Source organism: Magallana gigas, chromosome 1 (assembly GCF_963853765.1).
Source record: "Magallana gigas chromosome 1, xbMagGiga1.1, whole genome shotgun sequence".
In the NCBI taxonomy this organism is placed as follows: Eukaryota; Metazoa; Mollusca; class Bivalvia; order Ostreida; family Ostreidae; genus Magallana; species Magallana gigas.
The window spans coordinates 40195474-40214040 of record NC_088853.1 but is presented as its reverse complement, the minus strand read 5'-3'; the positions used below and the strand labels follow the sequence as shown (position 1 = coordinate 40214040).

Below are 18567 nucleotides of genomic sequence, written 5' to 3'. Positions count from 1 at the left end.
CCAGTCTAGAGGTGTGAAACCTCCTCTTTGTTCTCCAGACTCGTGTACCATGTGTATACATACCCCAGACACACACGTGTCTGGAGCAGTAGCTTCGTTAGTTTACCGGTGACATCGTCTCGGGTCATTCGTGTGTGAAGGGAGATTATGTAATCAGCAACTGAATAATGAACATCAATCTGTCCATGCAAGCATTAAAGATATCGTAATCATCGGTAAAAAAGGCGACGAGAATAGCCAAAATCCCTAAAAAGAAACTTGATTGTGCCAAAATAATTACGGAAATAACTAGATACGTCAAAACATCAGAGCTCTATCAATTTTTTGTAATTTTTTTTACTGCAAAATGGTATTTATTTTGTAAAGCTTTTTAAGGGTATTCCCTTCCTGTTCATCTCGTAACTTCTTTTCCACATGTTGAATAAGCAAATTAATCAAATAATGTTAAATATGTCGCCTTAACTATAATTATATTATGTAAGTAGAACAAATAATTTTCAATAATATCAAACTGATAGCATTCATGCCGTAAATACTCCATTTCATAGATCTTTATTTGTGATGCTAAATTATTAAATATATTATTCACCAATTCCTATATATTTGCTTTGTATATCTGTTTGTATTTTTTGTATTCATGTCGTTTTGTCGAGAAGGTCATTGTGTACACATCACAGGTCAATCACAAGTCAGTGGATTTTGTCTAGATTTTTGTTTTCTCTCAACTTGATTAGCTAGTGATTAATTTTGTGATTAATTTTGCTGTCATTTATAAAGTATTAATTATGAAGAAATTTTGGGGAAAAATCAGCGCCGCGAGCGTGATTTGATCCCACGCTAGAACAATAGTGCTACTTACACCGCCCTCCGCGCAGCCACTGCGCCACTCCCGCTTCAATTCTACGAGCATTGAAGAACTGGGAAAAAAATGCGTTGAATATGCCAAAAAGCACAACGCAATGCATTATTATGAAACACCACCAGGTATTGTTTTTTAACAATGAATTGCTTATTTATTGATCCATGCGAGATATAAAGGTAAAGACAGTAACGACATTGCAAAAAAAAAACCAAAAAAAAAAACAAAAAAAACATAGCCTGAGCTAGCAGTTTATGAAATTTATTTCTTCTACATAAACAACTGTATTGTTAATGTTTACATATTTTTTCTTTTTTTTTAGCAAATTATTGAATTGGTCTTAAAAAAATGTAGAACTAACAAAATTAGTTGTTATGTGTACAGGCACGTAATATAAAAGAAGCTGTCAAATCGTCTTTTTCAGATTTCAGTCATAGCAATTTCTATATAAGTGTGGATCCGAATAAATGTCCGTATAAAATATCATCTCTATGATCATATTTATTTAAATTTTGAACGTGGAAGTAAAAAAAAAAACACTGCAAACTTTGTATATTGCTTTTTATTATATGTTCACCATATTCTTTTGTTAATTATTTTTTAAATCCTGGTTTGAATGAAAAATGTTCATCTTCAGAGATATTTATCGCTAACAATCAGAATTATTAAATACTGCTCGTAGTAAGTATATTTAAGGTGCCATTTCTAAAACAAAACTTCGCACTTAAATAACATTCGTAAAATTAAAATTCAATACTGTCTTCATGTTTAGGTGTCTTAGTAAGATTTTGATAATAAAACACACACACGCACGCACGCACGCACGCACGCACGCACGCACACACACACACACACACACACACACACACACACACACACACATACACACACACACACACACACACACACACACACACACACACACACACACACACACACACACACACACACACACACACACACACACATTATACAAAAAAAACTAGACACGATCTCGTTTTAAAAGAGGAAACACAGTCATAATACACGTCTTCATCTATATATGATGCTTTCTAAAATATCTCTATTTTTTCAATAAAAGGAGCAAACGTTTTGAATTCTATCCCCTTAAGGTACCCCACTACTCAATGTTGTTGTATCATGAATTTCTTTAGAAGCATATCATTGAAATCGGTGGAAAAAAAAAACTTTTTGCACGTATAATGCAACTTTAGCCCAGTTATGATTTCTTGTCAGTAGTTTTGATGAACGAAACTTATTTCCTCAAATATTGTTTTTGATTACGCACAAAATAGAGGAAGGAAGAAAAAAAATATGTATGATACTGCAGTAACTTTGTGTTGACCAATTTGCACTTAAAATTTATTACATTGACTACTTAATTACATTGACAGACATTGATTTATCGTCCTACAAAGTTTGGTTGTTCAGGTTTTAATCGTTTCTTTGATCTCGATGAAACAAGGATGTTTTTGTCGCGGGACAGGAAACGGACAACCGGAAATAATTTTTTTAAAAAATACTTAAAAACTGGGAGACATAATTAGATTCTTTTATCCCTGAAAATTTCACGAAATTCTATGCAGTCATCAGACAAAAAGAGGGGGGGGGGGAACGAAATTCGTACCCAAATTTCGTGCCTCGTTAAGCTCCAAGGATTGGCACCACTGAGATAAAGTTTAATAGGGAAATTTCAAGCAATTGTCTACATATCCTGAAAATTTCAAAGTCATATCTCGAATTGATCCGGACATCACCTCTGCACAGAATAGGTCGTAAAAATTATAAAATTGGTCGTACATTGGTACCGGAAGTGACGACTTCAAAAATTTCAAAAACATATATAGTTCAATTTACGTTCCATCATCTGTCGAAAAATTGTTGAAATCGGTTTAATAGTTCTCGAGAAATCGCATGCACAAAATTTGGATAAAAAATATTAAGTGGACACGATCTCGTTGCTAAATTATAGGGAAAAGAGGGTCTTTATTCTAAGTATCAGAGAGTATTTTGTTTTAAGTGTAAGAGATTTGATTAAAAAAAACTATTCTTGACCCTTCGTTTTGGGGGCTAGTTCCCTAATCTTTATATGAGATTAAAGGTCAAATAAAACTACAAACATTTTGTTCAACAAAAGCTTACAAAATCGTAATCGTTCTTGAGATATCTGAGAAAGAAGATTTTAGGAGTGGACCCCTTATCTTCTGTTTGGGATCATTTAACAAAATTTTTAGGGTTGAATATTGTTGAGTACATTATTTTTAGCATAATTTTTTCTCTATACTGCTTATCAAAATAGTTCCCCTTTACTGGATATAGATGATCAAAGTTTTGGACCTCTGACCCCATAAAATCCCTTTTTACGTCACACATAAAAAAGTTGGTATACTGTATGGGTACATAACTATGATAGACTTTTCTGCTTCTATAATCTATTACAAAATACCCCTCAGTTAAGAGCTACAAATAAAATACATAAGACCACTCTGGGTCCCTAACTTTAGGGGCCAGCCCCGTTTTTTTTTGGTATGAAATGAAAGGTGACTTAAAACTACACACATTTTGTTCAACAAGTGTTTACTAATTCATTATCGTTTTTGAGATATTCAAGAAAGAAGATTTTAGGAGCCGACCCCTTATTTCGTATTGGGGCCATTTAATAAAATTTTGAGGGTTGAATATTTGTTGAGTAAATCATTGTGAGCATCTTCTAATCTGCTATCAAAATATTGTTTCCTTTACTAGATATAGATGATTAAAGTTTTGATTTTCTGGCCCCTCAAAATTCCTAATTACGTTACACATGAGAAAATCGTTATATTGTATGGGTACATAACTATTAGATAAACATTTCTGCTTCTAAAACCTATAGGAAAATACCCCTCGGTAAACATCTACAGATAAAAGACTTTACACCCCTCTGGGTCCCTAATTTTAGAGGCCAGCCCCTTTCTCTTAATATCAAACAAAAGCTCAGGTAAATAAAAACCTTTTTTGCTATACATGTTATGACAAAATATTTTTAAGGAAAGAGAAAAATACGAAGTTTTTTTTAAATCTTAATTTTGGGTCAATGCGAGCTTTGGCGCCTTTCAAGACAAATCAAAATGAAAACAAAATTACAAATTTACAACCTATACTGTACCTGAAAGTTTGAACTCAATATCTTTTATAGTGTAGGAGAACTTAGAGGGACAAACTACCCCTCTAAAATTGCTAAAACGTCAATTTCTCAAAGACGGAAGTAATGTCATCAATATAATTAAAAAAACTATAAGGTTAAGGTCACTATCTATCAGATCTGAAAGTTTCATTAAAATCAGTCGAGCCGTTGTTGAGAAATCGCGTGCATACAAGTTGATATGGAAAAAAAAGAAAAAAATAACTAGATACGATCTCGCTACGTGTAACGAATAGGTCTTCCGGTCGATTTCTGTTTTAAATGATAACATGAATAATCGATACAATTTCAGAATACCCCCCCCCCCCCACACACACACACACTATCAGATAATGTACAAAAATCCTTTGATACTTCACAAATCGGTGTGGCAATGATTTTTCCAGATAGATCAACAACTTTGCTTCTATAATGCATAACAAAATCTAAATCGTTTTTAAGTTATTTGTAATAGATTTTTCGAGTCTATTGGCCCTTGAATAAAGAGGCCAGTCTTTTTTCCTTGATTTTGTTTAGAAAGAACATTTAATTCTGAACAATTTTGTCAACAAGTGTTAAGAAATTCGCTACCGTTTTGGAGAAATATGAGAAAGAACGTTTCAGGAGCCGATCAGTAATCTCCTTTAAGGGGCCGTTAAACGAAATTTTGAAGGTTGCATATTTTAAAAAACATTTTTTTGAACAGCATTTCTTCGTTACTGCATTTCGGAATATTTCTCCTTTCTGAGATATGGGTGATCAAAATTTTAGACGTTTGGTCTCTAAAAACCCTTAATTACGTAACACATGATAAAATCATTTCATTGCTTGGATATAGAACTTTAAGATAAACATATTTGCTTAATAACCTTTCACAAAATGGCTCTGAGTAAAGGGCTAGAGATAAAAAAAAATGATAGAGCCTTTTGATCCCCTTCTTTGAGGGTCCAGCCCCTTTTCTTGATATCAAATGAAAGGACTTTTAATTCTGAACACATTTTGTAAACAAATGTTTAGAAATTCGTTACTCTCCTTGAAAGATATGGGAAAGAACGTTTAGGGGCCGATCTCTTATACCCTTAAAGGGGCCCTTCAAAAATGTTGAATGTTGCATATTGTTAAGAACATCATTTTGAACAGCATTTCTTCTGTACGGCGTTTCAAAATAGTTTTCCTTTCTGAGATATGGCAGATCAAAATTTTGGACTTTTGGTCCCTAAAAACCCCTAATTACGTAACACATGATAACATTATTACATTGTTTGAATACATAACTCTAAGATAACTATATTTGCTTCTATAACATTTCACAAAATAGCTCTCGGTAAAGAGATACAAATTAAAAACTTTAGAGCCCTTTGGCCCCCTAATTTGAGGGGACGGCCCCTTTCTTCTTGATTTCAAATGAAAAGTCCTGTAACTAAAAACATTTTTACATTACATATCTTTCCAGGCGAGCTTCGGCGCCTTTCAAGACAAATCAAAATGAAAAAAAAAATACAAATTTACAACATTTTGTCTACTGAACCTGAAAGTTTGAACTCAATATCTGTTATAGCTTAGGAGAACTTAGATGGACAAGCCATCCCTCTAAAAATCGCTAAAACGTCAATTCCTCAAAGACAGAAGTGACGTCACCAATGTTTTTAAACACCTATAAGGTTAAGGTCACTATCTATTAGATCTATCAGAATTTTCATGAGAAACAGTTGAGCCGTTTCTGAGAAATCACGTGCATAAAAATTGGTATGAAAAAGAAGAAGAAAAATAACTTGATACGATCTCATTACGAGTAACGAGTAGGTCTTCCGGTCGATTTGTGTTTTAAATGATAAAATGAATAATCGATACAATTTAGAATTAACCCCCCCCCCCCCCACTAACAGATAATGTACAAAAATCCTTTAATACTTCACAAATTGGTGTGGCAATGAGTTTAGATATATATTGTTACAATCAACAACTTTGCGTCTATAATGCATAAAAAATCTAAATCGTTTTTAAGTTATTTGTAACAAACATTACGAGTCTATTGGCCCCCTAAATAAAGAGGCCAGCCCCTTTTCCTTAATTTTGTTTAGAAAGAACTTATCATACTCTATCACTTTTGTTATATATATACCGACCGAAACGTCCGAAAAATGTTATACAAAATTCGTACCCAATTTTCGTGCCTAGCTGAGCTCCACGAAATGGCGCCACTGGCGTTCAAAAAAAAAAATAGTGCACAACTTCAAACTATGGTCTACATGTACATATCCTAAAAAGTTCAAAGTCATATCTCTGATAGTTTCTAAGAACAGCTCTGCAAAAAAGGTGATAAAAAATTACAAATCACGACTGTGATGACAACAAAAAATCCAATAACATATTAAATTCAGATAGTGTCCCATTATCTGTGAAAAAAAAATGGTTGAGATCGGTCGAATAGTTTTCGAGAAATTGCGTACACAAAATTTGAAAAAAATATAATAAACAATACGAAAACAATAAGGTCTTCCACTGGAAACGGAAGACCTTAATATTAAGAAACCGGACGAAAGTTATAAGGTCTTCTGTTGGCAACGGAAGACCTTTATAAAACATTCGACAATTATGACTGTTTTTGAACGTCAATTGTCGGGGCTAAGCAAGCTTCAACGCCTATTTAGGCGATCGCGTGCACAAAATTTGTTGGAGAAGTAATGAAAAAAATGTATATTAATTAAAGTAAATCCACCCTCCTGTGACGTCATACATTTTACATAAACCATGAATTCATTAAAATTATTGCAAGTAGATTTGTAATTTCTATATTATGATAGGTGCACATCAAAAACTCAAATTATTGTTTACTTGGAGATATTTAATAAGTGTTCTTTATCCTTCTATTCGACATAATTCAATAATGATAAAGGGAAATAACTCTTTTCTACTTTTCTCTAAGTGATATATCTAAATGCTATAATTTTTCTAATGTAAACAATTTTTTCTTTTTTTTTAATTAATTTTAGTTTTCTGGCAAAGTAAGCGATAAAATCTAAATAGACAAACAAATATCCATCCATCTGTATATTTAATTTTTAAACCAAAAAAAGTGATTTTCAGATGATAATTTCAGCCTTTGGTTTTTATTATCTTACATCTTAAATAGTATGGATACATATATATTTTATTTATTTTTTGATGAAATTCAAGTCTAATAAGTTAAAAAACAGTTAAGTTTTTAACTTTGAACCCATAATTTTATAGATACGGAGTTACCTTAAACGAAAGACTTCCAACTGAAGATATTAACATAAATAAAATTTACATTATGAAATCATTTACAAAATTGATTTTATATGAGGCTGTGAAAAGGAAAAAAAGTCTGTGATTATCCTTTCTTTTTTTTTCCTTTTCAAGACAAAGACTCCCAAAACGTCCGCTTCCATGTAGTTGCAAATCTACGCCATTTCACTGCAGAAGATGTAGCCAAAATTAGAAAAACCGTCGCTGAAATATTAGACTGTTCTTTAGATGATGTTAAAGTTAATGGATATCTACACTCGACCAGTTTTTTTCTTGTTCTATCCATCAAAAAGATTTATATTGAAAAACTTTTAGCTATAAATCAACATGAGAAAGACAAACTTATGAAACTGAAAATTGACTATTTTAAAGATGACTTCCACACTATAATGTTGGAGTGCACAGCAGGTAAGATATGACATAATTAGGTAAGACATGTTTCAATATCGCCATTTCTTTTCAAATGAATTTGAATATTCAATCATATTAGAAAATGATAATGAAAACTTTTTATTGCCTAGGGGTTAAAGACGAGAAAACGTCTATGTCTCTTCAGTCAAAGAGCAGCATTAAACAACACCCCAAAAATCCTCCAAACCTCAAATTGAATCCGAACATATTGGTGTGTGAAAGAAATCAACATGAGAAAGACAAACTGATGAAACTGAAAATTGATTATTTTAAAGATGACTTCGACACTGTAATGTTGGAGCGCACAGCAGGTAAGATTTTCCGAACTTTAAAGCTGCGCAATGTGTGTCAAGTTTATTCATCCACTGACAAGGTGTCTAAAGACGAAGAAGAAATCATGGTATGGTTCTTTTTTAAACATTTTATTTTTAAAAATTCTGCGTATATTTTACGCAGAATAAAATAATAATTTTTTTTTGACGTAGAACTTTCTTAATAATATTTTAATAATGATTCCGATAGAATGTGTTTACAAAAACAATAAAACAGTTGGTTTTTTTTATAGAAAATATAAGGTGTGGAACGGCCATTAACTGAGAAAATGGTGTCCGTTGCAGCTGGTCACGTTAAAGCTCTGATTCCAGAAGTCTATAGAGAACAAAAAGGGTAAATTTGTTTTCATATAAATCAAAAGTTTAAAGAAAGAGTTCTTGAATCCGTGAAGCTGCATATTGATAGAACCGTCTACACACAGAGAAAAGATCGAATCAATGGACATGTAATTGAGATACTACATTCAGTTGAAAACACATGCACTACAAACACAAAATTGCAGGACTTTGAAAAAGACAGTGACGAACGGATAGCCTTACAAATTGTTGATGTTGAGATTGCTCAAAACATGTCCGAAATTATTCAGCAGTTGAAGAAGGAATACATAGATTCTAATTTAGATGAAATTCTTAAAGAAGTCGAATCAGATGAAGCTGAATTACTTGTTACCTCAAGTAAACTTAGATTTCTTAACAAAACTAGAGGCCACCCTGATAAATTATTTGCAAGAAAAGCAGGGCGTATAAGAGACGAAATACAAAATATTGTTCTTTCAAGCATAGAGAGAAAATACGACGAAGGTACAAATGTCAGCTTGTTATCAACATGTGAACAGGAAATATTAAGAGATTTGCCGATATGGAGTGACGATGACACCAACTTTCCCAAAATTATTAAAGGTCTGTTTTGGCGTCTATTAGATAATGATTTGGCCAGAAAAAGTGGCACACTTCATAAGCATAAGGGAAATTACAGACTGAACAAACGTTTTTATGATCAAATGAAAAAGTTCGCCCGTGGTCCTTCATCAGTTCCAATACCAACGCATGTGCGCGAAAAGGTTAAAAAATTCTTAGATGACATTCGTTTTCACAAAATAGACACAAACTTTTAATCACGCGATGGAAGTACTCAATAAAATCAGCACTCGGTCAAAAATCAAGTACGATTTGTCAGTTGCACTGGCTTGTTGTTTGAAGAAATGGAGAGTATATAATTCCGAACGGCTGGAAATAAGGTGTTTTAACTTTTTTGTGTGTTTATAACTTCAATATTTTTATGGTGCATGTTTTTTTTATAGATATATTCACAAACTTTTCAATTTATCAATTATTTGATATAGTACTCGCATTTCACAAAAGATACACATCCTATTCTTGGGAATACTGACGACTGAGGAATGATTAAAATATCTAAATAACTTGTTTCCCTTTTTCTTTTCATGTATATTTAACGATGTACTAATTAATGTTTTATGATTTTTTTCGAAATGTATATTGATGCTAATCTATGCAATAAAAGTGTAACAACTATGTATCGTTAACATTTATTTGGAAGTTTGACACATAAAACACTTCAAATATAATGATATATAAGGGATATGAATTCATCTGAATTTTTGCGTAGAATGTACTGTATGTGAATTCAATTACGTAAAATAAAAACTTCAATTCTATTTTCAATAAATAGAAGAATTACCTTTTTAAAACAAATATTAAAACTCAGAGCAATAAATAAACAGTGGGACGGACAACTTCGGAATGGACATTTTTCCGGCGTTGCGCACCCCTTTCCATTCACAATATTGACCAAAGTTTAGTACCAAATGGTGGGGTTTTTTATTCTAAATAAATTTATGGAAAAAAAATTGAAACATTTTTAGATAGTTTTTTAGATATTTGAACTTAAAAGTTCCAACCCCATGGGATTTTAGTTTGGAAAAAATACCCCACAGAAAACCCCATGCAAACCCCATGGGGTTTTGCAATAAACCCCATGGGGCAAGAAACCCCATGAAATTATTTGTGGGGAAAAAAACCCCACCATTCCCGAAAAAAATCAGATGGGGTTTTTATCCCCATATTTAATGCTTATGTTGGGTTTTTTCCCCCATATTTACTAAAGTAATGATAATGGGGTAAAAAAACCCACAAAATATTAATCTGAAGTGAAGTAATAGAATCTGCTTAATGTCTGATATTAGGCCGATTGCATAGTTGATATACCTTACAAATTTTTACTAGGCAATTTTCAAATAAAGTTGAATTTACTCATCAAATGTATGATGGATCTCTTTGTGACAGAACAGGTTGCAAGTGATTTTAATTTTTGGTTGTTTGAATAAATCTGTAAAATATTTCTATATTAGCTAGTTTATGCTTAAAATTAGCATTTAAAAATCAAGGAAAATATATAGCAGCCCAGGTGAAAACTTAACTAACCTAATGTCAATTGTTGGAAAGTACCTGTTCATGTATTCTTACAAAGTCTACTTATTAATTAATTTCCTAAGTTATCCTAAATTAATTGTGACTTTCACATTGCAATGGCAAGATGTGGTATTTATCAGAATTTTGGTCAGCTAGGACGTATTACGTGTAGTCTGTAATGTTGCAATCAAAAATTTTGCTGGAAATGAAGTTTTAAAAGTAAAAATATTTCAACAGCAAAACGATTAGGTAAAAATCACAAACAGCAAAATAAAACTGGACCAGTTAGCCTATTCAATATCAATCTACAACATATATATACCGTCTGGGGTTCTGTGTTCGTCAAGAAGAAGAACTCGTGATATTATGAGTATATAATGAACTACGAGAGCAAGTTTCACACGCAAAAATCTACAATCCCTTATTTTGTACTTACAGCAAATGAATTCTTTGAAGGTGTTGTTTAGTGAACTGATTCACGCCATCGAAAATTAGATTCTCGGAAAATTATTTACACGAGAAACAATTTACAAATGCATGATTCAGTCCAAACACTGTGAGTGTGACTCTTGTTCAAATGTTGCATCGTGTTTGTTTCAGATTGTTCTTTCCAGACTGATAATAACGTAACAGTAAGCGCTTTTAAGACTATGACAGGTGTTGACTAAAATCAGAACATGCAATTGGGGAAGCTAATACACGAAACTGTCTGTTTTGAAGTTATTTCATTTAAAAAAATATATTTTAAAATATTCTAGAAATAGATCAGAACATTGTATAAGGCCGGCGGAACTGCGGTGACGGTTGTTGTCTCAGAAAAAAGATCATTTTTTTTTTACATTAGTGTACAGGTGTATCCTCGACCATATATTGGAGTACAGTACTGCAGTGTAATGGTGAATATATTGTACAACGGCTGCATCAGCGAACAGTGGTCATAAACTCTGTTGTATACACAAGCGCGAAGCGTGGTAAAGATATTTACTTCCGAGGCAAGTGTATGTTGACATTTAACATGGCATTTTAAATTGGGTATATCTTATAGTAGTAACTGCAAACTGTTTGAACTTCTCTGAGAGCTAGCTAGCAACTTAACATTGCTTATTTCTGGCAAACCCTATTTCATATACTTCCCAGTGTAAGTGCATGCATTTCCAAGTTAAAAGAAAGAACAAACCCCAATTAAGATACCTAAAGACACCCCACACACCTTCCCCTTAATGTGCTAATTAATTACCCCTTAAAATTGGTTTTCGTCCTCCCTCCCTAGGAATTCACCCCTGCCCCCCCCCCCCCTATTACTTCTACTGGTCTGCATGGGTTTGATCCCTAATGATGAATACATCCCTGAATGTTGAACATATTTTATAGACATATTAGACTGATTTTTTTGCAACATTGAAAAACCAAAACTTTATGATTGCAACATGTCATATAACCTGGAATTAATATAGCAAATGGTATATATATTACATAAGTAAATAAGGTTTATCCCTTTCCATTTTTGGATTTATTATATGATTTACTGATTTTATTAATTGTCTTGGTTTTTATATGAGGATAAATTTAATAATTAAACTAATATGAATTATACATGTTATATGGCAGCAATTTTTAAAAAAAAAGTTTCAGTTTGATATGAATACAAATCATAACTGCCATGAATCCATATTTTTATGAAAATTATACTAAATGAAAATGGATCAGTTATAAACTTTCATTAAGTTATAATAAGTGCAGTTGATTAACAGCAGGAATGATCATAAAACTGTTATTTTAAGTAATTACAATTTATGAAATGCATTTAACTTGGAATAGGGTTTCAATAAACCTCATAGACCCCTTTACTGTAAGAGTGGTACTGCTCTCTTGCAGGGAAATATGATCAATTATGGTGAAGTTTAAGTACTTAATTGTGATGTTCATGCAGACCAGTTCGAATACCGGGGCGAGATAGCTCAGTTGGTAGAGCACCTGACTAGAGAATCAGGGGGCCCCTGTTCGAATCACGACCATCATTATTTCTCCCATCCTGTTACATTTGGTGCCGTGACCAACCCCTGGAACTGACAGGTTAACTCTTGCCAGGGGAAGAGTCTGGTTTGATCTTCAAGGGCGAAGATCATTTAAGGGGGGAGGAATGTGATGGTCAGACCTGTTCGAATACCAGTGCCAGATAGCTCAGTTGGTAGAGCACCTGCCTAGAGATTCAGGGGGCCTGGTTTAATGGTACGTCATGTTTCACCCAATAAAGTCATTTTGCCCTGCAAAAGAGCAGTCATCACAGTTACCGTGAAGGGGTCTATGACCCTAGCACAAGTGTTTGTTTCTGTTACAGTAAAAAAAATATTTTTGAAATTAAGTTGACATGTAGACAAACAAAGTTATCATAGAAAACAAAATGAGAAAAAACCCATGTTTGCTCTGTTGCTTCTTCTGTCCAAAAGTTATATTTGAATAATATTAAATACATCTAGTACATGTGGAAAATCACCTCATCCTTCAGTTAACATGTAGAATATGTAAATGTATCTTTGACTGTAAAAATAACATCTACTTTGAAAATTATTTTCAAAATGAACAAAAAATATATACTGGTATATTTGGAATATTTATTTAATATACATGTAGAAAAACATAGGTAAAATTTGAACATTTTCCCATGAAATTCTATTATCACCATACAGCTATCCAGCTAGCTGTATATTAATCTTATTTTACTTAAAAGCATGCATCACACTGGTAGCTATACATGTAGGTCTTATTGCTTTAGCATGGTTGACAAGAGAGTAGAAACACCATATAGCTATAAGTATATATTAGATATATTCACTAAAAATGAGTGTTTAATTAAGCTCACTTTTTCATGGAATCAAGAAATATCATATGCCGGATGGAATGTCTCTTTGTCTGTGGCTATGTATAAATATATACATGTAAAATGCTACAAATCTAAAGGTCAATTTTTAGTTTCTATGACAATTGTTTTCAAATGTGTGTGAGAATTGACTCGAGGAAATTGCCATAGGTTTTATGATCCTATATGTGAAAGGTTTTTAACATCTAGCTGCACTTCATGAAAATCAAAAGATAGGGGGAGGGTATACATGTAAGGGTATTTCTATGTGATGTTATGCTTTTATCATGATAATATCATGAAGATACCAGGTACTTGTAGTATTGAATAATTAAGGTTTCTTATTAGAGGAGACTGAAGAGCAATTAATTGACTTCTTAATGATTATTTAGTAAAAATGTTTTACTGCAGGAAATTTAAACCCCATGAATCTGTGCATGTTTATACTTATAGAAAGATGATTAAGTGAAGTGGAGATAGTGGGATCACTTAAATGGTTATATTTTTTCTTAAACCTCAATGGAAGTGGCATTATGGGGTTTACTTTTTTTTTAGAACTGCATATTCTTTCTTATTATAATACAAAACTCTTTTTTATAGAAAGTTAGTGTAAGTGAAAGGTAGCAAGGGACTGTTTTAGATTATTTGTACTGTCAATTATTTGGTGAAATGGAGAATTGCTCTACTTTCAGGCTTATGTTGTGTTGCAAAAAGTCATAAAATAGTTTTTAGTGATTAGCATTAGTTAGAGAGATGTCTCCTATTGAAATTGGTATGCGATATGTAGGTCCTTAATGACTTATATTAGGTTCATTATGATCCAAAGTACCGGTAAACTTTTAATTGATCATCATGCAGCTATGACTGTTGTGTTGACTTTAGACAAGGGGTAAAATATAACATGAAACATTTTATTTGAAGGGGAATAGTCAATGTGTTTACATCGTTTAAGTACAGAATTCTTGATGTAACTGATTGTAATAAAAATGGCTTTTGAATTAAAAGTGGTCATAATTAATCTTAAAAGCAATTTACAGAAACTGTTATTACACGGTACAAGGTGATTGGTTCAGCCGGGAATGGGGATGTTACTAAAACAGAATTAACTTTTTTATTTTTAAATGAAATAAGATTAAATTTGAAAATTTCGACTTAAAATTGCACAACCTAAGCGTTCTGATTATAAAGTGTTTTTGTGAGAAATAAACTCTTAGACTTAATGTCAAAGACGGCAGTGGATATATTTATAGTTTTGTCTGAAAGACCTGTCTAATTTATGAAAAAGGAGGGGGGAAACCATACATTTGAATGGTTATTTTAGGAGTACAGTCAGAATAATTATTGCAAACATTTGTTTGGGAGTGGAGCACATGTCCATTGTTCATATAATGACACTTAAATATTGCATGGTTGTTTATTTTATCGAATAGATTAAGAAAATGCTACTGTAACAATGTTGCCCAAATTTTCACTTTTTGATTTATGCTTGAAAAAGAGGATGTATGGGTCCCCCCAATAATTGATAATTTTTTTGCATGGGTAGACAATATCCCAAGTACAGTTGCTTCCAGCAGTTACTTGGGGCTTGTGCATGCTGGCCAGTAAGAAAGGTAAAAATTTTAGAAAACAAATTGAGATTGGGCTCATCTAGTTAGTGTTTACCTTTGCATGCAGAACAATTGTTAACAACCCCGCCCCGACCCACATGTAAGAAATACACTATATCCACTACATGTATATATCTAATTGACATATTTCTTTAATCGACAAAAAAACCTGTCTCAGTTGTATTTAGAAAATTAACATAGATTGTATCTCAGTATGCATGTATGTGATAAAATTATACATGTATTTAAAAAGTTTAACTAGTTCTACATATATAGTTACATGTAGATTGCGGCAGACAACCCTTATTCTTGAATATATATTATGAGGTGTAATAAGGTATCGAATACAACTGATAACTGATCAAGAACTTCTAATACCGGTAGTGCATTGGCAGCTCATTTTCCCTGATTGTCAATATAAATATTAATTAGAGCAAATAATTGTTATCTCAATCTTCATGTTCAAAAAAATATTAGAACCTTAAATTGATCTTCACTAATACAAAAAGATTGATAAGAAAATTAGCCACTTAGTCATTGAATGTATTTTTCTCCTCCTTGACATTTACATGTATGTTTACTTAATGGATAAAACAATGCAGTCATAATTTGAATTTCATTATCAAAAAATCCTGCTGGTATGATTCCATAATATCAATTTTATAAATCTGAGTGACAAGTACGCGCTATTCAGTTGAATATAAAATTGTATTTTGATATTACATGTACATCTACATGTACAATCCAAATTCGCCATTAGGTTACTGATTATCTGGCATAGTAGCATATGGCAGTGTTTGTTTTATTGCAAAAATTATGTGTTAATTATGACCAACAATTTTGTGTGACCCAAATAAGACTTATCATCTGAGCACTGAAAGAATACCAGAGATACATGCAAATTACATGTAGTTATTTATAGCTGACCGAGTTTATAGACTTTTGAAATTTTAACTTGTTTAGTTTAAGTTATGCATTCCCAATAGGATAACATATTAATGTATCAAGTTACAGAGCTTGATTAATAATGAGATTATGAAAATAGCAATAATTTTAAGAAATAACCTCATTACTACAAAATAATGCATTGTATGATAGCATATATCAAAGACTGAACTGGACATTATTCTAGGAGATTCAAGAAATGCACAATGGGTTTGCGTATTTTTAGAAACACTTCATTGAAGAAACAATGTAATTTGTTTGCATATCGGGATAATTTTTTCAGGAAGTATAAAATTGAATTAAATTGATTGAGGCCAGGATGATATTGATATAAATGAAACTTGACATCCATGTAAATACATGTATGTACCCAGAATATGTACATGTATAGATACATTGTACATTCAATTAGAGATTAAATAGTCTAATATTCTAATACTGTAAGATTTTCTATCATTGAAAAGTGAACCTAGGTGAAATTAATCTGCAAAATTTGGTGTTTGTACATATATTATGTCTAAATAAGAGTATGAAAGTTAAAAAAAATCCAGAAACCCTTCCCAAATTAAGGAAAATGCAGCATGTATGTTTTAACAATTTTACATTTGTCTTCTAATTATTGTGTTTGAATGAATAATTTAATTTCTGGAATGTAGCCTGGTGTGTTTGTGTAACTTAGAAGATGAGAGTGCTGGGCTGCCCTGAGATGAACCAAGGAGACACACTGTGTATACCTCATTAGCACCTATTGTTCTTTAACAGACCTTGCAATTAACTTAGAAATCTTACGTGTCTTTGTAATGGGCACATTCTGTGTATACCTATTGACCACCCTATTGTTCTCCTAATGCTACAATCAACAGAGCAAAGCACTATATACACACGACACATGAGAACTTGAGAATTTGTAAGAAATTACAAACCAAAGGGAAATTCTGAATGAATGAAATTAAAAAGTTTTTATAAGAATTTATAAAATAAAAATGAAAACATTATCTATAATCGAAATAAAATTTTAACATACATTGAAATAAAACACTTAATAATAATAAACAAAGAGACTCCTTAGAAGGTGAAATTTCCTTTGTGGTTCGATCATTAAATTAAATTTAATGATCGAACCACAAAATGTCCTATCTTATTCCAAAAAACTTAATAGAATTCTGTTGTAAATCCATCACTGCCTGGACTCTTATTATTTGCCATATTTTTTATATGGGTACATGCAAAGTTCGGGAACTATGTCAAACAAAAAAAAGGAATAATTACCTGTATCCCAAAAGATGGTATTTAAACAATTGGAGACCAATAACACTTCTAAACATTGCTTATAAAATATTATTCATAATTGATTTAAAAAAAAAAAGCATTTGATACTTCACATGGAAATTTATTCACAAATATTAAGATTTTTTCAACTTTGGAGCATCCATTCAATCTTAGATATCTGCTTGTCAATGTAATATAGAATCATCAGTCACATAAGCTGGAAACCTTTCAAAATTTTTCAAACATAGCAGAGGATTTCACCAAGGCGACCCAATCTCCCCCTATTCATTCCTACTGTGTGCAGATATTTTGGCATATAAGATTAAAATAACTTTTATATTCGGGCTACACCCTGAGCCTATTTCTATAGACATTTATTCTATCTTCTTGATTATGAAATCCCACATCTATTGGAAAAGGTGTCTTAAGGAAATACTATCAATTCATGAATTAATAATAGATATTGAAAGACATATATCGACTCTAAAATATATTGCTACAAAAAATTGCAGATTAGATGATTTCTATAAGAGATGGGAAACTTGGCTTTTTCTTCTTTCTTTTTAATAGACTTACTCAAATTTGACTGTATAATAGAGATTATATAAAGCTGTCAATCAACTACTAACTCATGTTCAACAACTACTCTCTCTCTCTCTCTCTCTCAAGGAACAATTTGGATTTGAAGTAAACATACTTAAAAGCTGTTGTGATCACTTTATTTTATACAAATGTATTGGATTGTTCAACTTTAGATTAAAAATAAAAGAAAAAATAGTCTAATAATGTAAAATTTTCTATCACTGAAAAGTGGACCTAGGTGAAATTAATCTGCAAAATTTGGTGTTTGTACGTTACGGCTAAATAAGAATATAAGAGTTAAAAAAAAATCCATAAACCCTTCCCAAATTAAGGAAAATGCAGCATGTGTGTTTTAATAATTTTACATTTGTCTTCTAATATTGTTTGAATGAATAATTTAATTAGAATGTAGCTCTGGGTGTTTTTCTAACTTAGATGAGAGTGTGCTGGCATGAGATGAACCAAGGAGACACACTGTGTATACCTCATTAGCACCTATTGTTCTTTCACAGACCTTGCAATTAACTAAGAATTCTTACGTGTCTTTGTAACGGGTACGTTCTGTGTATACCAATTAACCACCCTATTGTTCAACGGAGCAAAGGTACATACACACGACACGTGAGAGCAGGTCCGACCGAGCTGTGTACGTGTAAGCAGGAACAAAGTAATGGACAGGGGGCTGCAATTAATCTGGATGTCAACTTGGGGGCCGGGTGTGGGGGGTGGGGGGGGGGTCTATTTCTGCAGCAAAGATTTTTATTATAATTGAGTTATCATAGAGCCCACCCACCGACCCCCACCCCCCCCCCCTCCCACACACACTCTTTTGGGGGAGAATATTA

General features: G+C 32.3%; 2 long non-coding RNA genes across 2 annotated transcripts in view; both read left to right on the top strand.

Moving 5' to 3' along the window:
- Positions 1-18567, top strand: part of LOC136273786 (uncharacterized) — a 194663-nt gene that overhangs the window by 87857 nt on the left and 88239 nt on the right. The window lies entirely within an intron of this gene.
- LOC136270217 (uncharacterized) lies at positions 911-7965 on the top strand. Its single transcript, XR_010707960.1, has 3 exons — positions 911-984; positions 7404-7697; positions 7811-7965. It is a non-coding gene; the product is annotated as an uncharacterized lncRNA (long non-coding RNA).